This window comes from Procambarus clarkii, chromosome 86, assembly GCF_040958095.1.
Source record: "Procambarus clarkii isolate CNS0578487 chromosome 86, FALCON_Pclarkii_2.0, whole genome shotgun sequence".
In the NCBI taxonomy this organism is placed as follows: domain Eukaryota; kingdom Metazoa; phylum Arthropoda; class Malacostraca; order Decapoda; family Cambaridae; genus Procambarus; species Procambarus clarkii.
Window position 1 is genome coordinate 3249649 of NC_091235.1, and position 21266 is coordinate 3270914.

General features: G+C 47.1%; 2 protein-coding genes across 3 annotated transcripts in view; one reads left to right on the forward strand and one right to left on the reverse strand.

The window, feature by feature from the left end:
* LOC123769148 (acyl-coenzyme A synthetase ACSM3, mitochondrial) overlaps positions 1-14096 on the reverse strand; it is a 401722-nt gene extending 387626 nt beyond the window's left edge. For both annotated transcript variants that reach the window (XM_045760127.2, XM_045760117.2), the window contains exons 1-2: positions 13942-14096; positions 2241-2352 (exon numbers count right to left, since the gene is read on the reverse strand). The gene's annotated coding sequence lies outside the window, so the exon portion shown is untranslated. The remainder of the gene's footprint in view (positions 1-2240; positions 2353-13941) is intronic.
* The window catches only part of LOC123769138 (putative leucine-rich repeat-containing protein DDB_G0290503), a 273502-nt gene that overhangs the window by 134471 nt on the left and 117765 nt on the right, over positions 1-21266 (forward strand).

The following is a 21266-nucleotide window of genomic DNA, read 5'->3' on the forward strand; positions in this document are numbered from 1 at the left end:
TGCATCTCAGACTCTAACTCTCATAGACATTGTGATTGGCCATTTGTTATATTGAGCAATTCAATCACTTGACATTTTTGGGAAGCATAAGCGTATGCACAGGTATTAAGGTTGGATAATATATTTAAACGTACAGTAATTACTTTGTTTCTGAAAACAAAGTGACTGGATAAATAAAGTTCAATTTTAGTTCAGTAAATTTTGAAACCTTATTTGAAACAAGCTTATTTGTATCAAACCAACCTAGCCTAACCTAAACTCGTGCACAACAAGAAACTATTTACTGAATATAATTTTTAAGATGCTGAATTTTGTTCCTGGGTCACACGCATTTTACAGTAAAGCCACCATCACCACTACATGTTGTTGCTGGGTTACACGAGTGTTACAGTAAAGCCACCATCACCACTACATGTTGTTGCTGGGTTACACGAGTGTTACAGTAAAGCCACCATCACCACTACATGTTGTTGCTGGGTTACACAAGTGTTACAGTAAAGCCACCATCACCACTGTGTTGTTGCTGGGTTACACGAGTGTTACAGTAAAGCCACCATCACCACTATGTGTTGTTGCTGGGTTACACAAGTGTTACAGTAAAGCCACCATCACCACTACATGTTGTTGCTGGGTTACATGAGTGTTACAGTAAAGCCACCATCACCACTACATGTTGTTGCTGGGTTACACGAGTGTTACAGTAAAGCCACCATCACCACTACATGTTGTTGCTGGGTTACACAAGTGTTACAGTAAAGCCACCATCACCACTACATGTTGTTGCTGGGTTACACGCGTGTTACAGTAAAGCCACCATCACCACTACATGTTGCTGGGTCACACGAGTGTTACAGTAAAGCCACCATCACCACTACATGTTGTTGCTGGGTTACACGCGTGTTACAGTAAAGCCACCATCACCACTACATGTTGCTGGGTCACACGAGTGTTACAGTAAAGCCACCATCACCACTACATGTTGTTGCTGGGTTACACGCGTGTTACAGTAAAGCCACCATCACCACTACATGTTGCTGGGTCACACGAGTGTTACAGTAAAGCCACCATCACCACTACATGTTGTTGCTGGGTTACACAAGTGTTACAGTAAAGCCACCATCACCACTACATGTTGTTGCTGGGTTACACGCGTGTTACAGTAAAGCCACCATCACCACTACATGTTGCTGGGTCACACGAGTGTTACAGTAAAGCCACCATCACCACTACATGTTGTTGCTGGGTTACACGAGTGTTACAGTAAAGCCACCATCACCACTACATGTTGCTGGGTCACACGAGTGTTACAGTAAAGCCACCATCACCACTACATGTTGTTGCTGGGTTACACAAGTGTTACAGTAAAGCCACCATCACCACTACATGTTGCTGGGTCACACGAGTGTTACAGTAAAGCTACAAATGTGGTGCTCAATTACCATTATTTGTGGGCATAAAACCTGAACAATTTTCTCATTGTATTACATGTAATGTCTAAAAATTAACAGCTGCTTTCATTTGTTACATCCAGACAACTATTAAGCCGGCATTAATAGTCAAAAGTACTTAAATATTTCTTGGGGGGGGGGGGGGGGAACTGATTGAATGTTTTCCCTAATCAGTAAGTAATTGCCACACTAGTGGTTTTCAAGTTGTATATTTCTTAACGAAGCATAAGAACTGTGCGAAGGCCTATGAGCCCATCCTAAGCAGCTCCGTCTATATCCAAGCACACATTTGCTTGAAGCAATCCAGCAACCATCTGTTACGATACAGGGATAATTTGCTCCATATATCAAACATTAAATTACAAAACCCATGTTTACCTAGATCTTTTTTGTGTGCTTTGTATCAATTGTTAACTGTTCTATTGTGTTGATATATTTAACACCTTATTAACCCTGTTGGTACCCTAGTGTCCAAACTTCATTAGTGCATACCTTGTACCAAACAGCCCACACAATTATTAAAAGAAAAAAAAATCAATTTTTTAACATAGTGGAATATCAATGTAAATCTATCTTGTGATTCTATGCATTGTATTAATTTTTTTCAGATAATCTGTACATATATATGCATATATAGTATATACATATGTATATACTATAAACTCTGCTGCACTGCTATTAAATATGACAAACCACCTGGTGTGCAGAGAAAAATTATTCCTGAGAATCTCTTGTTAAAATGCATTCTCTGTACGTGGAAAATTAAACGAAAACAAATTTAGTGCAACATACTTTGGCTGTGATGGCGAGCCGTGATACTTTGGCGAGGAAATCTGGCAGTATTCAGGCGCTGATAGTGCGTGCCAGCGGCGGTGTGTGCTCCAGCCCAGCAGTGTAGCAGGGGCTGCCACAAATACATTTGTACATGATTATTTCAATGTCTTTGAAAGATTATATATATATATATATATATATATATATATATATATATATATATAGTTTTTGCAGTAATCTTATTGAATAGTGTAGTAGTATTAGACATCTGTCCATCATCCATCCAAATTCAAGTATGTAAATTTGAGGAATTTACATACTGTAGTTAAATTTGTGGAACATAATTGTTAAGATATGGTGTGTGTATCTAGTGACACATGCATTTTATTTTTAGATCAGTGTTTTTGCTGTTATTACACTATATATACATGGTATATACATTTATATTTTTATAATCCATAATGAACCACTAAGTAATTGTGGCGTGTGGGTAATGAAACCTTAGCACAATACAGAGCTACACGCTGTGACCAGCTCACTCAAGCAGACCACTTCTCCTGACAGAAAAATACCCAGAAATATACTTCACACATTGCTATTATTACTATGAACACTGCTATTATCATCAGATTCCTGTCACTAAATCATGGATATGAATCATTTTCCACAAGAATATTTTATAGAGGAACATGAGGCGTCGTTATGCATGATGCGTAGATTCAGAAACCTAGGCTCTGTGCTGTGAACATCATAACTAGCATCGTGGTCACTGATATCTGAACCTTGTATATCATTTTTATTACAGTCGGGATCATCTATGTCAATATTATTGCAAAATTTTTGAGGGGCTACTTATTATATTCATGATTATTAAGTGGTGCTGTTGCCCCAACTTGTGCAGCTGGGCTGAGAGTTCCAGCTACATGTGCCAACCTTGCTTTCTCTGGCAGTACCGAGGCTCTCACAATTCAGGGATTTTTTTTTTTTTAAGATGCCATCTTTTTAAGATGTTTACTGGAGTCCCGAGGAACAGGATGCGAGCCCTATGTACCTGTTGAGTTTTGAATCTTATGATGTACAATCGTGATGTGCTGCTGTGCACACCCCATTATTCGCATGATATCAAAGTGTGCACAGTACAGTGGTTAAAGATTCCAGGGATAGAAATGTAGGGCAAATTTTCCCTTTTTCATTCTTCCATTTCCTTTGTCACCCCATATTCATCATCTTTCTAAAGAATGTAATTTTTTGTTTAAATTCTTCATAAGAGGTTTTTAATCAAATTATTTTAATTCTTTTCTGTGTCCATTCACTTGTTCAGTAACCAAAGCTCAATTGCCTAATATAAAACTGGAACTAACTAGTAGATAAAACTGAAAAATAGCATTAGATGTTGTATTGCTAATAATTCTAGAAATACATCCCAGTATGCTATTTGCTTTGTGTACAGTTTGGCAATGATATAGTTTGGCTTAAGAGGCCTCCTAATGGTGAAGATGGTTGTGGTGAGTTGAGATTAGGCTCTCACTATATTTTTAGTGAAACAGGCTCCATGCAAATTGACTGATAGTGTCTTATGGTCTACCTCTGCAGAATTTTCTCATCAAAAGCTTTAAAAAATAAATTATTGAAATTTACATGTACTAAATTTCCATTTTATATATATCATTCATTGATTTTGCTAATTTATTTTAATTGTGGTGCAATATTGTACAGTATATAATTGTACATTACTAAATAAAATTATCACTTGGGTTCAGTTCTGTTACCTTTTTAGGAATTTGACATATTTCCTGTCTCCAATATAAAGTGCATTTTACACTATATAGTGTAAAAAAAAACAAAAAAAAACCCTAAGTTTTATGCTGTAGATAAAGATATGTGGATTACCTTCAGGTGCAAAACAAAAACCCATTACGTAAATCAGTCGTACAACGATCATAAATATACAAAAAGTATCATTCTACTTGGCTAGGATGCAGTGGTCTGGTGGATGTGATGACCATTTTGACTGTACATCTAGGAGCTAGTTGTGGCAGGGATGGTGGTGGTGGAGGGCTTATGTTAGTGTCCATCTTGTTGGTGTTGCCTTGGTATGGTGAGTGGACTCTTAGTGCACCACTCTGATGGGCGAGTGACTTGTTACTCACCACTCTTGCCTACTGCAGTGGTGCACAAGTGAAACACACCCAGTGGATGTGTTTCAGCCTCGTGCATTGTCGTTGCATGGAGACCTGTATATTCTTGGATACATTTCATCTGGACTTTGAGCCTGCCTACTGGCTTCTCCTTCTGAGAGTTGTCACACTATTTTTATGCCGGATACTTGTGTGAAACGGAGATTTAGAAATGTCCAACTGAATCATTTGGCTAGTCTGGCCGTTATACTTAACTGGACTTGGGTCAAGTTGGCATTAGATTTGTATATCCTTTGGAATATATACACCCTCCACTAGAGATTCTGGTGATGCTTTCCTATCAGTGACTACAGGGAAGTGAAATCTAGCTCTTTATGCCCTGCTTCCTAGGTAATCAACCAGGGGAATTTTATACTAGTTATGACAACAGCAAGGAGGACCATGAAGACAGTGGACTGTTTTATTTAACACCTACCACTAACTGACAGAAGATAAAGGGAAGAGTATGATAAATGCAATGAAACATGTCTAAAGATAATAGAAAAGGTGGCCACTATGGCAAGGAAAGCCAGGGTAAAGATCCTAGTTTCTTGGGGATTTTAACCCAAGAAAATAAATTAGTCAATGAATGATTCTAATGGGGGTTAGATAAAACGTGGAGAGCAAGATTTGTGGATACTTCATACACTTCCTGTTGTAGCATAATGAGGAGCCGATGGGAGAAAGTGAGGGATCTAAAAACTACCTGGACCTGATTTTTACCCAAAAAAAGCAATGTAGAGAACTTAAAATGTGATAAAACTAGAAGCCAGTGATCACTCCATTGTTGTTTGATTACATTGTACAGCTGTAAGAGAGTTGGAAAAAGAGCAAGAAGGAAGAGAAAATACATAAAGGAGTACAGGAGGGCTAGAGAATACCTGCAGGATGTTCAATGTGAGATTGAATTGAAAGGAAAGTTGGTAAATGAGATGATGGAACTCAACACAAATGCAGAGAAGAAACGAAATGATCCATACCTCTCACGAGGAATGTAGATGAAAGGAGACTGGCAAGCCCATGGTTCAACAGTGTAGAGAGCCAGGAGAGTTAATGGGTAACAAAGAATTTTGTTACGTACTATTATAGTATTCACCATTACACTAGACGAGAGAGCAACCAGAAATCTGGAAAAAATGCAAGTGTAGTTAAAATATTCAAGAAAGTTGGACGATATAAATTGCCATCCCAACTTTTGTGGAAATAAACATTCCATTCACCTGCCAGTTTGGCAGCAAGATGCTGCTTCTGGAAACATTCCTTTTTTAGACTGCTCATAGCCCAGTAGATAGCTACTGCCTCACATGAGTGGGGTCCACAGTTAAAGATCCACACAGTCCTGGTGAATGGAATGGGACAGATATGCTGCACTAAATTAGATCAGTGTCATTAACATGCACTCCATTTGGAGTGAGTAAATTTTAATGCAGAGGCACAACATAGCTTCAGAAAGAAAATGATGCTTAACAAACTTGATTGAAATCTGCGATGTTCGCCAAAATAAGATGAGAACGAATGATGGGTAGACTTGATTTTCCTGGACTGCCAAAAAGCTTTACAGTTCCTCTCAAGACAAATACATTTGGAAATTGTAGTTGGGATAACAGGAAAGGTACTGAACTGGGTACATGAGTTCTTGACATACAGGAAACAAAGGGTCATTGTCAGAGAGGATATATTAAGCTGGAGAAGAGTGGGAAAAAGTGTTTCACTGGGCTGTCCTCTGTCCTAATACATTGCCGTTTTTAATTTGAGATGACCACGCAGACAGTGAGCTCTTGCATGTGATGCCAAGTTAATGAAGAGCGTTAAAACTGAATAGGGCAATTAGGTGCTGCCGAAAAACCTTAACAATCTTCCGGTTTGGGCTGCTGGAATTTAGTCTAAAGTGCAAAACAATATAGGTAAGGGAGACCTGTATTTAACTATTCAATAAAGGTAAAGACATTACATGAAACAATTGGAGAAAATGACCTGGAAGTAGACACAATCCCATCATTAATGCCAGTAGCTCATGTGAATGAGATAACATCGGTAATGTGGGAAAGTAGCAAACATAAGAATGTCATTTACGAATCTAAATACGGAGGCTTTATTCATACACACTGCCTATACAAGGCCATTACTTAAATATGCAGTTCCAGCATGGAATCCACCTCTTGTGAAGTATAAATAGAACCTTGAGAAAATTCAGAATATTTGCAATTAGCACAATTTGCAGTTTGTAAAAGAATTGAGCGGCCTCACCTATGAGGACGGGCTGAGAGAACTAAGCCTTGGATGATAGATGAAACTGAGGGGATGTGATTACTACATCATCATCAGCAGGGGAACAAAGTGGATAGAGGAAACTTATTTAAATTATAAAAAAAAAAAGACGACGCGACAGACATCTGTGGAAGCAGCACATGGCATCGTGAGAGATGCAGAGGAAATTCTTGTTCCCTGTATGGGTTTTGGCAAGTGGAATACATTGAAGGAAATGGTTGTTGAAGCCAATTACATCCACAAATTTAAAACAAGATTAGATAAAAACTTTAATATTGAGAGGTAATGTTATGAGGTTTAGATTAGTGTACTGTATTAGGTATGGACGACTAGGAGGATATGCGTTAAAAGCCAATTTCAATCGCCCGTAGTCACTGATTGGTAAATGCTATTCTCTCCTTGATCCTCCTAAGGTAGCCTTAGTGCTTATACCTTCCCTGACTCGGGGGAAGGGGGGCACTGGGAAGTGAATTCAAATATACATATTGTATTGATGACCAGACCACACACTAGAAGGTGAAGGGATGACAACATTTCGGTCCGTCCTGGACCATTCTCAAGTCGATTATGTTGAAGTCGAAGATCCTCACCTTCTAGTGTGTGGTCTGGTCATCATACTTTAGCCACGTTGTGACTCATCGCTTGCATACATATTGTATTGTTTTGTATCTGTTTCTGCAGCTACACATGCTCATACTCTCCCATATGGCGGGTGACCGAATCTTGGAGTCAAACTGGCTTGGAAGATTAGTTTCCCATCTCATTAGTGGAACCTCCCTGCTAGCTCTGCACCTCTTGTGTTGGACCCTGCTTCATGCTTGGCTACTTCTTATGGTCCTCCTTGGCAGTGGTGTTAACTGCATTTGTAGAGATAGTCGGCTTGTCTGCGAGTTTTTCTACTTTATTGTAACATCACTGCCTTATGCTCCCCCTGATACTGTAAGATCTTTACATAGTATCTGCTCTAGTGTAAACACTGGTATCATTTGTACTCCATCATTCATGATCTGTTTGGCTCGCAAATGTGTACCAAATATTTTGAGCCTCCATATACTGAAAAAGAAGTGGTTGCCAATGATCACCACCTTCATTGAGGTCTGGTACTTTGGCTCGAATATTACTTTGTCTCTAGCAATTTAGCTCTAGTGTCATGACTCAAAGGAACAAGCTGGCCACCTTGTTGCTATTCTCAACATTGGCGAGATGCTGATTTGGGCTACGAAAAACGCATTTAAAAGCTTCCATTAGAACTTTTCTTTGTCTTATCAGTGGCAGAACTCTCAGAAATTGCTATTAAAACACTGAATATATTTTAGAGGCCCAGAGAATATAGATACTATGCATGAACACATTCACTCTCCCCAATCATGGTAAACATACTCAGCACCTCTGGATAGCAAAGATTTTTGATAGTCTCTTCTTCCCCATATCCGTTGTACTTGGTAACATCGAATGTTTTGTTCAGGCGTTGACTTCCTTTCCCAGCCAGTGCTGAAAATTTGGCCATGGCACTGTGACTTGTCATAGTGGTAATGTACTAGGAGTACCTTAGTGGCTCCTTGGCGCTATCCTCCCGAGGTTGCTCCATTCTAAGAGATCACATCAGTCAGGGAAGTTCTGTTTGGCATACTGGGGACGAGAGCTAGAATCTGGCCTCTTCACAGAGGCACAAGGAGTGTGAGACAGTCAGCCACCTCACTGGAAAAAGCCTCCAGAAAGTCAGTGCAGCTTTACTGGAGGGTTCACAGATACTAGAGCCTAAATGCTGCTATGAAAAGGCAACCCATCCTCGGACCAAGTCTATTCTATCCATGGTCGACCCCAAAGATGCATTCATCAATTTTAGCATTCTGTTCATTCAAAACGAAACTTTTATCAAATATAAATTAATATTATTATATATTAGCATATTGTGCATATTTAGGCACCGGTTAGGTGTTCAAGTTCTGTTGGCGATTCTTTGTATTTGTAGTACATGGGTGAAGCATTTACTACGTTGTAATTCAAACAAAAGTCGTTGGCCAAGCACTTGTTCTGGAAGTGCTCGGACGTCTTTAGTTGAGAAGTGCGTAAATTTTTTTAATTCATAAACAGGGTGCATGGAATTGACTTTGGGTCTTTGTTTAGAGGACGTGCTGGCAAATGATGCACATAGAATAATGGATTCACTCAGAATGGCTCTTCACTCATTAGCACTGAATACCTCCACCAGGAAGCCTTGCCTCAGCCCTCAGTATACTCCCCATCTCAGTTTTGTTGATGATGCCACAGTGTAGTTTGTAGTCCTTTTGTTCTGCCACATTATGACAAGGTCTGCTACTTTAAGCTAAGTGGCAGCCATCCTTGGACTGTTGTCATCATTTGCATTATTATTATTTTTTTTTTATTTACGTGGCTTTACATGGACATTTTGGTTCAGGCTTGTGTGGGTTCTGTCCTCTGGTGTGCTCTGGAGGTTGCTTTCTGAGATGTCTGGCTACTGGGGTGGAGAGCTTGGCCTTTGACTATTCAAGGAACTTTGCTTCCTCTGTTTTAGCCTTTGGCTGGAGGGCATTCTTTGGTTGTGCTGGGGTATGTTTGGGTTCAGGTGCTTATTTATTTGGCACACTGTGGTCACCACTTGTAACCTGGTAGTATTGGCTGCAGTTAGTGTCTGTTCTTCCTGTAAGCAGCCCCCCAGTGCCTGGGGTGTCTACTCGATTAACATACTTCAAGCTATTGGAATCCACTGCAGGTCTGATGTGGTTCGTATGGATTGCTCCATCCAGCCTACCCCTTGCAGGGCACGAGTTTGAGGAATGTCCCTCTTTGCTACCTGATGATCATTCTTTCTTTCTCTGCCATTCTGTTTGTTGAGTCGATGACACCTATGACCTTGTGTCCTGTGAGGCGTGTTCTCACTGGGTCTGCTTGATGGACTCTGGGTCCTAGTTAGAGGTATTTCAGCAGCTGCTTGCTGCTTTGTGAGCTAGGCGAGGTCATGTTGGGCATTCGCAGCATATCGACTGGCTGGATGCCCTATGGTGCTTAGGGACCCAGAATTGGAAGTTAAAGCTACAGAAAGTTGAGATAATAAAATGCATCCCAAAAGGACAGAGTAGCTTAGGCTACACTTCCACCTGATCAAAGTCTGCACCACCACCACCACCTTCCTTGCCTTACGTGTGTGGTTCACCCTGCTTCTGGTCTTCCCTTCTTTTCCTAGTTTTGGCTCAGTGTCTGAGGGTTTAGGAATCATGTCAGGGTTTAACTTGGGGTGTAGTTTGACCTTTTCTGGGAGTGGTCCTATCCATGTCTACGGCAGAGGCAATTGAGCTTTCCGGTTCTGTTGGGATTTCGGGGCACTTGCCTTCGGATCTGTCTTGTTGCCCTGAACCATTATCTTGGAAGAGCATCTTTTTGTCGCAGATGTTGGGCAACGACTTCAACTCTTCTCCCAACACCTGCTCCCGAAGTCTTCATGGCAGGCTTCCAGGGTTGAGGGGCAGCCTGAAGAGTGCCCTTGGGTGTTTCTCAGCTCTTCATGGATCCTGGTTCCCTCTGCGAAAGGTCTTCCTTCTGTTGCAGGGGATCATATCGTTCCACTGCACAAGTTGAACCTCTTGACTACCCTCTGGTTCGATTCCAGATCCCATTTGGGGCCTTGGATTCATTATTTTTTTTGAGGTTTCCATCCTCCCATGCTGCACCTTCTGTGAGTCACACAGATTTGCTTCTGTACCTCCTGCATAATGTGGCTCTCTCATGTTGGACCTGGCCTGCTTTGAGCACAGGTTCCTTTGCCTGTTTGTTGCAGTCTGAGGTCTCAGGTTTGGCCTGGCCAGCTGACTCTTCTTAGGTGGTTGACAGGAGTTCTGTTGGACCAGTTCTCTTGAATGGTATGAGATGAGCTCAGTCATTCAGGTATTCCTGGGCAGTGCTTACTTTGCCCTTCTTCCAAGACGTTTGTTTCCTTGGTCACATTCCAATGGTGTGGGCTCCTTGTGCAGCTGCCTGCACTGTCCAGGACCATTATTGTGGAAGACCACTGAGCGTGGTCACACCTGGCAGTGGTCTTGTGTGTGTGTAAGGATGTGGCATCACTGGGGTCCATTCTGAGGATGGTGGCCATGTAGTCTGAGGTTCCAGCTTTGGCGACTTCCCAAGATGCACACCCCTCTCCTTCGGGGGGTGGTGGCGGCATTTTGTTCAAGCAGCCTCGCATGTGTCAACAGTTCGTTTTGGCCTACTCTTTAGATTCTGCTTGGTCTCTTACCCTTTGGCTGCCTCCCTTTTTTCTTCCCTTCTCTTTCCAGAGGAAGTGGCTCTTGCTTAAGTTGTTTCTGCAGTGGCTTATTCATGCCTCCCTATTGATTAGTTGTCCTTTCAGGGTTTTGTTCTCTTTCAGAGACAGTCTGGTTGGGTGGGGTCAGATTATTGGGCCATTGCGCTTCCTGAGAAGGCTTCATCCTTTGCTTGACGTACGATTCATGCATCGCAGAAGTCTAGTTTTGCTCGAGGTTCACACCAGCCCTTTTGCGGTTCACTCCTATGATGCTGCCATTGGGGGGCATCTGGCTTTTTGTGAGCTCTTAGTCTCACACAATGTGTTTTTTTTTTTGTTTGTTTTTTCAGGTTTTCCTGCAGCTATCAGAAGAGCTGATCAATTCCTCCTCTGTATTTGAGGTCAGTAGTCATCTCTGGCACTGTGTTGGGTCAATGCGAGTATGTTGGTTTTGTCTCTTCTGCGAGTTTCTTGGTTGTTCTTGGTCCCGAAATGGGCCTCAGAAGACCTACGGTACCTCTCCGATCTCTCGGGTCTGAAAAGCTTCATTACCTGTCTGACCTTCCACATTACCATTATAACCCAAGTTCAGATGGGTGAAAATGGTCCCAGTTCAGATGTTGCTCTGGGTGCTGTCCAGGTTGGATCACCCTCCTTACTCTGGGAGGGTGATCCTTCTAGCTTCTTGGTTTCTGGCATTGCTAACCCACTGTTTGAACCTGGGCATTATTCAATGGCTCTGTTTTTTTCAGCAAATCACTTCAAGACTTTCACGGCACTGTATTGCAAGTTTTCTTGTATTTCACCTTCGGCCAGCTCGTGCTCCTGAGCTGTCATAGTCTCTTGACTACGTTTTGGTTTTCTCTTCTCACGTCGGTTTATGGTTCCCTTTGGCTCGGGATATCATTCTTAATTAAGGCTGTCTTCTTGTTGGCCCTCACCTCTGGCTGTAGGGTTTGGTAGCTTCAGGCTAGGGGCAAGGGTTCTGTTGCTTTAGCCCTGGTGGGCAGTTTTGTTTACAGCCATCACCTTTAATGGGGAAGAATAAGTCAGCAGGCTTTGGGAGGAGTCCTTTGGTAGTTGGTTCTGCCTGAGGTGCATCATGTGTGTCCAGTAGTGGCTCTTCCCTTCTACCTGCCTGCCTGCTTCTGGTTGTCTCTTGGCGGACTCCTTGTTGGTTGACCCAATTTTCTTGGCTCCTTGTTCCAAGGCTTGTATTTCTCAGGTGTTCTGCAGTGTCATTAGGCCTAGCTTCACCTCCTGCCAGGTTCGTTGGTTCGGTTTGGGTTGTTCATCAGCTCCAGAACTGAGGTGGAAAATCAAGAGGGTTGAGGCTGGGCCCCCTTGTGATAGTAATTGGTACTAAGAAGTTTTGAGCTAGTTGAGCAGAACAAAGTTCCTTTGTCTTGTGTGAATTGTTAGCAGAGTTGTTTGGTGGTTTCAAGGCTTCATTTTCTGTGAAGCCTTGAAACCATTTTCAAGGCTTCACAGCCTTGAAAATGGTTCATTTTCAAGTCTTCATTTTCTCTCCATTTTCAGTACTCTTTCTTCCTTCCCGCTTCCCCTTGCTCCTCTTATTCTCAGTCACTGCTGATGTTTACCCCATGGCCCAGCTGTCAGCATCAAACATCTTTGAGATGGTTGCTGATATTTTGCAATACATCACATCAACCATCCCTCTTCAATGGCTTTAAGTCATCTGGCCAGTATTGAAATCCTGTCTCTCTCTCTCCTTAGAGGAAGGCCTTGGACCCTGTGTTACTTTCCTGCATGCTGCTACCCAGAGTCTAATACAGTCCTTGATAAGGAGTTTTAAAATGCTCCTATTTCATTTCTTAGTTTGCATTCCTCCTCGACTCTGAGCTTCCCTATTTTCCTTCACAAGTATTAGTGTTCAGCATATTTTTGCAATCTTCCTGTGCCTTTGTTTTTTCCTTGGTGGAATATGTTAGAGGTACACTAGTTCTGTGAATGATTCTCTCAACCTAACCCTGTTTCAGTGGTAACTTGCATCATGAGTGGGCTGGCCTTGTGTCTGTCTGGCAAATTCTGGGCAAGGTAATTTTTGCAATCAGCCGGTTGTTGACAGCTCTAATGAATTTATACATGGGAATGTTTTCAACCCAGTCTTCACCAAATACATGTTGTAATTGTTTATCTTGTAGCACTAGATGCCTTCATACACACCACATACATACCTCAACCATCAACTTATATTTGTGCATCAAATGCAACTTGTGCCAGAGTCCAGGATTGTTTTGGGTTTATTGTGTATGTTTCTTTGCCGCTTTAGTTTTGGTTGTCAGTATTGTTTCTTTTGTGTAATTATCCAAGTGTAGTTACAGGATGAGAGTGCCGCTCGTGGTGTCCCGTCATCCCAATGTTCTGTCATATAACTCTTTCATACTACTGACGGTTTTGGCCTCCTCCACTTTCTCTTTTTCTTTCTTTTAACACTTTCTAATATGTTTTTGGCACCTTGCTTTTGTGTTAATGGGCTAACTCTTAGATTTCTGGACGAGCAAAGTGTCAATTTTTTATGCTTGCAGTCATTGAAGACTTTATTATCAAACCAAAATTCTTGCTCTTTTCTCTATGCCAAATGTTTATTACTTTCACACAAGTACATAGTAAGATTAGGGCTGATATAGTATTTGTCTATGAGCAATATGGGCTGTGGTTACATCGCTGACTTGGTGACTGCTCCACAGTCAATGTGGGTCATATTTGGCCATGTAAATATTGGTGTCTGTGTACATAATCATTTCAATGACTAATCCTGTTTCAGCCACATTGAATGATTGCTTTGTTCAAATCTGTGGATTTTCATTATCAGCCAAAGGTATCATAGACCCTCAAACCACTGGGGAGATAGTTGTAGAAAACCACATGTGTAACAAACCTGCAGAGTTAAATAAGGATAGGTTCCAGAGAATTGGTGTCTTTGGTTCACATTCAAATTTCCACTTAATAATGCATAGTTATTAAGCCAAAAAGTAACGCCACTTACGTTAATCGTCTCTGCTCGAAGTGATTTATTGTATAATTATTATAGGTATGATTAGTTGGTGTTCACAAGTGGTGACCCAGGAGGTAGGCTTACAATCAGACCTATAGGGAACACATACAGAGGGCTAGATAAGAGCAAGTTGACAACTGGCCTTATCAGATCTCGGTCATCTGGGGGTGTGGGAGGTTCTCTTGGGGTTTCAGGTGCCTGGTTGGCCAGAAGGCTTGCATGTTTTATTTTATGGCTTTGTTAGAATGTACCTTTTACATAAACATTGTTGTGAAACTCATTGTCCCTGTAAATGTTTAAATAAACAAATAATTATCATTTCATTAGAGAGAGAGTGTACTAACAATAACTCACCCTTCCCCCCACCCCATCTATCCCTACCCATGCCCTACCCCAGCTCATGCCTCTCCCCTACCCTAGCTAATGCCTCTCCCCTACCCTAGCTAATGCCTCTCCCCTCCCTCCGCCCCATCCCCCTCCCTCCTTCCCCTCCTCCCCATCCCCCTCCCTCCTTCCCCTCCTCCCCATCCCCCTCCCTCCTTCCCCATCCCCCTCCCTCCTTCCCCTCCGCCCCATCCCCCTCCCTCCTTCCCCTCCTCCCCATCCCCCTCCCTCCTTCCCCTCCTCCCCATCCCCCTCCCTCCTTCCCCTCCTCCCCCTACTCTAACCTTCCTCCCTCTTCCCTCCCTTCCCTCCCTCCGGCTTGCTCTCACCTCCCTCCCTCCCTCTTGCTCTCACCCTCCTCCCCTCCCTCCCTACCTCCTTTCCCTCTTGCTCTCACCACCCTCTTCCTTCCCTCCCCTCTTGCTCTCACCCTCCCCTTCCTCCCTCCCTCCCCCCCTCTTGCTCTCACCCCCCTCCCTCCCTCCCTTCTTGCTCTCACCCCCCTCCCTCCCTCCCTTCTTGCTCTCACCCCCCTCTCCCTCCCTCCCTTCTTGCTCTCACCCCCCCTCCCTCCCTCCCTTCTTGCTCTCACCCACCCTCCCTCCCTCCCTCTCACCCCTCCTCCCTCCCTCCCTCTCACCCCTCCTCCCTCCCTCCCTCTCACCCCCCCTCCCTCTCACCCCCCCTCCCTCTCACCACCTCCCTCTCACCCCCCCTCCCTCCCTCCCTCTCACCCCCCCTCCCTCCCTCTTACCCCCCCCATCCCTCCCTCCCATCTTGCACTCACCCCCCCCTCCCTCCCTCCCCTCTAGCTCCCACCCCTCCCTCCCTCCCTCTCACCCTCCCTCCCCTCTTGCTCTCACCCCCCCCCCACCCTCCCCTCTTGCTCTCACCCCCCCCCCTCCCTCCCTCCCTCCCTCCCTCCCTCCCTCCCTTCTTGCTCTCACTCCCCCCCTCCCTCCCTCCCTCCCCTCTTGCTCTCACTCCCCTCCCGCCCTCCCCTCTAGCTCTCACCCCCCCCTCCCTCCCCTCTTGCTCCCACCCCCCCTCCCTCCCTCCCCTCTTGCTCCCACCCCCCCTCCCTCCCTCCCCTCTTGCTCCCACCCCCCCTCCCTCCCTCCCCTCTTGCTCTCACCCCCCTCCCTCTTTTTTTTTGGGGGGGGGGGGAGTAAAGAGGAAGGCGAGGCATAGGTGAAGGAAAGTATAGAAGTGGGAAATACAGTGAGAGGTATGAAAGCAGGCGGGCTGTCCGCCTTGCTGACACCATGTGTGGGTGTTGGCAGCTAAGCTAAGCTGGCTCCCTCTTGTCAGGGAGCTGTGAGTGTGTGAGAGGTTCTTCACATGTGTTTCACCATATATGAATGTCCATAGATGAATACTGTGTAGCATTCATATATACACACTCCGATGCTTCCACACATGTTATTATGTTTAAGGCTCTTTATTTTATTATTATTATTTATCGAGTTGTCATACATATTTATCGAGTTGTTCATACATACACATATATGAACTGTTCATATATATACATATATAACTCGTCTGGGGATTATATACTGTGGGGCGGGGTTTTCGTCCAGAGAATCGAGGCTCTTGGGCCACCAGCTGTGGGAGCAGGGCGTCACATCTTGGAGTAATCTTTCAAACATTGGGTCCTCTAACATTTCGATGGTGTTCCATACCCTGATGGCTTGGTGCTGCAGTCTGATGTTTAGTGGCTGTATGTTCAGGAGTTCGTGGAGCTCCTGGATTGTCTGATCATATGGTGGACGGTGTTTTGCTGCTCTCCTTAGCGCCTTATTTTGTACTGCTTGCAGTTTCTGCATGTTAGTTTTCTTTATGGTGTGTAGTGGTACTGGGGGATATTCTAGATGCGGCCGAACTAGAGCCTTATATAGGTGGATCTGAATGTTAGTACTGAGGCTTCGGAATCTTCTCAGTTTTCCTAATGCTGCTTTGGCTTTGTTTAGTCGGTCCCTTACATGAATTTGTATCCCTGTTCTATTTATCATAAGTCCCAGTATTCTGCCTACCTCCGCATATTGGATCGGCTGGTTATCAAGGATGATGGGGTCCGGGTTTCTTTTCGCAATGTGTATTATTTTGAACTTTTGTTTGTTGGTGCTAATTTTCCATTGCTTCTCAAAGTTGTTTATGAGTTCAATTGCTGCCTTGGTCTTGTCGGCTAGTAGCGACTTTGATGGGCCCGGTTGGCATATTATTTGGGTAACATCATCAGCGTATGTGATGTATTCTCCATGTTGGGGTTGGGGTAGGTCAGCTGTATATATGTTGAATAGAGTGGGGGAGAGGCAGCTTCCTTGTGGTACTCCACTTTTCAGTTCTATTACGTCACCCAAGTAGCTGCCGATGTTAAGCCTAGCAGTTCTATTGTCTATAAAGCTGCAGAGAGTAGCAGTAAATCTCTCAGGAAGCCCTAGTTCAGATATCTTATATTTTAAGCCTGTGTGCCACACTTTGTCAAAGGCTTTCGAGACGTCCCTAAGCACTATATTACACTGATCTTTTTTCGACACTGCGTTGGCTATATGCTCGTAGATCAGGGCTATAGCTGTATGGGCCCCTCTGCGGTTTCTAAACCCATGCTGCCTGGTGTTATACTTCCCTTCCTCTTCCATGTACTTCACCAGTCTCTGATTGATAATTTTTTCCAATATTTTACCTGGTACTTCGAGGAGGGAAATTGGCCTGTAGTTTTCAGTTTGGGTTGGGGGTTTACCTGGCTTGGGGATTAATCTTATTGTGGCATTCTTGAAGTATGTGGGGAATAGTCCAGATGCAAGAGCTGCATTTAAGATACATGTGTATTGATGGAGTGCAATCACTGGTAGGTTGGATAATACTATCTTATTTATTTTGCTGTTGCCCGGTGCCTTGTTCTTGAAACCCATAATTGTTTTATGGACCTCCGTAATGGTTATGTGTTTCATAAGGTGGCAGTCATTGCGTATGTTGTTAAGGTCTATTGTTTGCGTTGGGAGTAGTGCTGCAGCTCTGTTATCGACTTGAGTTGTAATTTCCCTTTCATTAATTGGGCAAAAATTTGGGCATCTCCCCCTCCCTCCCGCCCCTCCTGCTCTCATCCCCCCTCCCTCCCTCCCCTCCTGCTCTCACCCCCCCTCCCTCCCTCCCCTCCTGCTCTCGCCCCCCCTCCCTCCCTCCCCTCCTGCTCTCACCCCCCCCCTTCCTCCCTCCCCTCCTGCTCTCACCCCACCTCCCTCCCTCCCCTCTTGCTCTCACCCCCCCCCCTCCCTCCCTCCCCTCTTGCTCTCACCCCCCCTCCCTCCCTCCCCTTATGCTCTCATCCCCCCTCCCTCCCTCCCCTCTTGCTCTCACCCCCCTCCCCTCTTGCTCTCACCCCCCTCCCTCCCTCCCCTCTTGCTCTCATCCCCCCCTTCCCTCCCCTCTTGCTTTCAACCCCTCCCTCCCTCCCCTCTTGCTCTCACCCCCCCCTCCCTCCCTCCCCTCTTGCTCTCACCCCCCTCCCTCCCTCCCCTCTTGCTCTCACCCCCCCCCCTCCCTCCCCTCTTGCTCTCACCCCACCCTCCCCTCTTGCTCTCACCCCCCCCCTCCCCTATTGCTCTCACCCCCCCCTCCCTCCCTGCCCTCTTGCTCTCACCCCCCCTCCCTCCCTCCCCTCTTGTTCTCACCCCACCCCCTCCCTCCCCTCTTGCTCTCACCCCACCCCCTCCCTCCCCTCTTGCTCTCACCCCACCCCCTCCCTCCCCTCTTGCTCTCACCCCCCTCCCTCCCTCCCCTCTTGCTCTCACCCCCCCTCCCTCCCCCCCCATCTTCCTCTCACCCCCCTCCCTCCCTCCCCTCTTGCTCTCACCCCCCTCCCTCCCTCCCCTCTGGCTCTCACCCCCCCTCCCTCCCTCCCCTCTTGCTCTCACCCCCCTCTCTGCCCTCTTGCTCTTACCCCCCTCCCTCCCTCCCCTCTGGCTCTCACCCCCCCCCCTCCCTCCCTCCCCTCTTGCTCTCACCCCCCCCCTCCCTCCCCTTTTGCTCTCCCCTCCCCTCCCTCCATCTCCTCTTGCTCTCACCCCCCTCCCTCCCCTCTTGCTCTCACCCCCCCCTCCTTCCCTCCCTCCCCTCTTGCTCTCACCCCCCCTCCTTCCCCCCCTCTTGCTCTCACCCCCCCTCCCTCCCCCCCTCTTCCTCTCACCCCCCCCCTCCTGCTCTCACCCCCCCCCTCCCTCCCTCCCCTCTTGCTCTCACCCCCCCTCCCTCCCTCCCCTCTAGCTCTCACCCCCCTCCCTCCCTCCCCTCCCTCCCTCCCCTCTTGCTCTCACCCCCCTCCCTCCCTCCCCTCTTGCTCTCACCCCCCCTCCCTCCCTCCCCTCTTGCTCTCACTCCCCCTCTCTGCCCTCTTGCTCTCACCCCCCCTCCCTCCCTCCCCTCTTGCTCTCACCCCCCCCCCTCCCTACCTCCCCTCTTGCTCTCACCCCCCCCTCCCTCCCTCCCCTCTTGCTCTCACCCCCCCTCCCTCCCTCCCCTCTTGCTCTCACCCCCCTCCCTCCCCCCCTCTTGCTCTCACCCCCCCTCCCTCCCTCCCCTCTTGCTCTCACCCCCCTCCCTCCCCTCTTGCTCTCCCCTCCCCTCCCCTCCCTCCCTCTCCTCTTGCTCTCACCCCCTCCCTCCCCTCTTGCTCTCACCCCCCTCCCTCCCTCCCCTCTTGCTCTCATCCCCTCCCTCCTCCCCTCTGTACCCCCTCCCTCCCCTCTTGCTCTCACCCCCCCCCTCCCTCCCTCCCCTCTTGCTCTCACCCCCCCCTCCCTCCCTCCCCTCTTGCTCTCACCCCCCCTCCCTCCCTCCCCTCTTGCTCTCACCCCCCCTCCTCCCCTCTTGCTCTCACCCCCCCTCCCTCCCCTCTTGCTCTCACCCCCCCCTCCCCTCTTGCTCTCACCCCCCTCCCTCCCTCCCTCTTGCTCTCACCCCCCCTCCCTCCCTCCCCTCTTGCTCTCACCCCCACTCCCCCCTCCCTCCTCCCTCCCCTCTTGCTCTCACCCCCCTCCCTCCCTCCCCTCTTGCTCTCACCCCCCCTCCCTCCCTCCCCTCTTGCTCTCACCCCCCCTCCCTCCCTCCCCTCTTGCTCTCACCCCCCCTCCCTCCCTCCCCTCTTGCTCTCACCCCCCCTCCCTCCCTCCCCTCTTGCTCTCACCCCCCCTCCCTCCTCCCCTCTTGCTCTCACCCCCCCTCCCTCCCTCCCCTCTTGCTCTCACCCCCCCTCCCTCCCTCCCCTCTTGCTCTCACCCCCCCCTCCCTCCCTCCCCTCTTGCTCTCACCCCCCCCTCCCTCCCTCCCCTCTTGCTCTCACCCCCCCCCTCCCTCCCTCCCCTCTTGCTCTCACCCCCCCTCCCTCCCTCCCCTCTTGCTCTCACCCCCCCTCCCTCCCTCCCCTCTTGCTCTCACCCCCCTCCCTCCCTCCCCTCTGGCTCTCAGCCCCCCCTCCCTCCCTCCCTCCCCTCTGGCTCTCAGCCCCCCTCCCTCCCTCCCTCCCCTCCTGCTCTCACCCCCTCTCCCTCCCTCCCCTCTTGCTCTCACCCCCTCTCCCTCCCTCCCCTCTTGCTCTCACCCTCCTTCCTCCCCCCCCCCTCCAAGCAAGCCCACCCCTAGTACCTGCCACAGTCTACAGTAACTTAGGGGAAAGGTGGTGTACCCCCATCCTTGAACATACAGGCTAGATATACAACTGCCCTCTTAGTATAACCAGGCTTCTTATGCTGGCTGATGATCAGGCTGGGGCCTGACAGCTGAGTGGACAGCGCTTCGGATTCGTAGTCCTGGGGTTCCGGATTTGATCCCCGGTGGAGGCGGAGACAAATGGGCAAAATGTTTCTTTCACCCTGATGCCCCTGTTACCTAGCAGTAAATAGGTACCTGGGAGTTAGACAGCTGCTACGGGCTGCTTCCTGGGGGTGTGTAACTAAAAGGAAGCCCGGTTGAGGACCGGGCCGTGGGGACTCTAAGCCCCAAAATCATCTCGAGATAACCTCAATGAAGAAGATTCCTGATCCATAGACATCCAACACGATGGTATTTGTATCCATAGAAAGGCTAAACTAATGATCAATACACTGCCTGTGCAGAATGCTCAGCAGCCATGTACAAAAGTTTAGTTGTGAAAAACCATTTTCTCACTGTGTTGCAGATACCCTTCCTTTAGGGGTCTCCTTGCTTAGGGGTGGTCCTCACCCTTCAGGTAAGCCAGTGGTCTGTTACACTCTTCCCTCAGGTTGGGAATGTGTTTGGCTGGTGGGACGCACTGGGATTTGTGTGTCCAGTTACTCGACTAACATGGGCATGCCAACGTTTCTCCCTGGTTGCTCGTTCTTTGTGGTTTGGTCCTGCTGGGGGGCTTGGGTTTTTTGTGTTTTTATTGTTTTCTTAAACTTTGCTCTCCTTATGCTTGGGGGTTCTTTCTTTTTGCCTTATTAGGCTAGGCCTAGGGTGTGTGCAGGTGAACGCTCCTTGTTGCCTCCCTTTATCTGAATGAATGCCCCAGATCTGCCCCACTTGGGGTTTAGGAACATATTTGGGGAAGGATTGGTCACCTCAACCTTGGTTCAGTCCTTATCCCCTATTCCTACTGCGGTGGGACAATTTTACCCTTCTCATCCCCTGATTCCGGCTCTGTTTTCAGAATCCGGGGTGGGATTTAGCTTAGGTGTGGATCCGGTTTATACTTTCTAATGTAGGTACTGTGGCAGCTGACCCTCTAGATCCCACCAGAGCTTCTGGGTTATTCCAGCCAACCCCTTCCTTTGAACCCCTCTTTTCCTTCCCAGGCACTGGGCATGGATTACAGCTTTGCCCTGGGGCCCTTTCTGCAGCTCCCAGAGCTCGGTAGGAAACACTTTGAAGCATCTGGGTTCCTTTTGATCCTCTGTTGGCTGTCTTGCCTTCTGCAT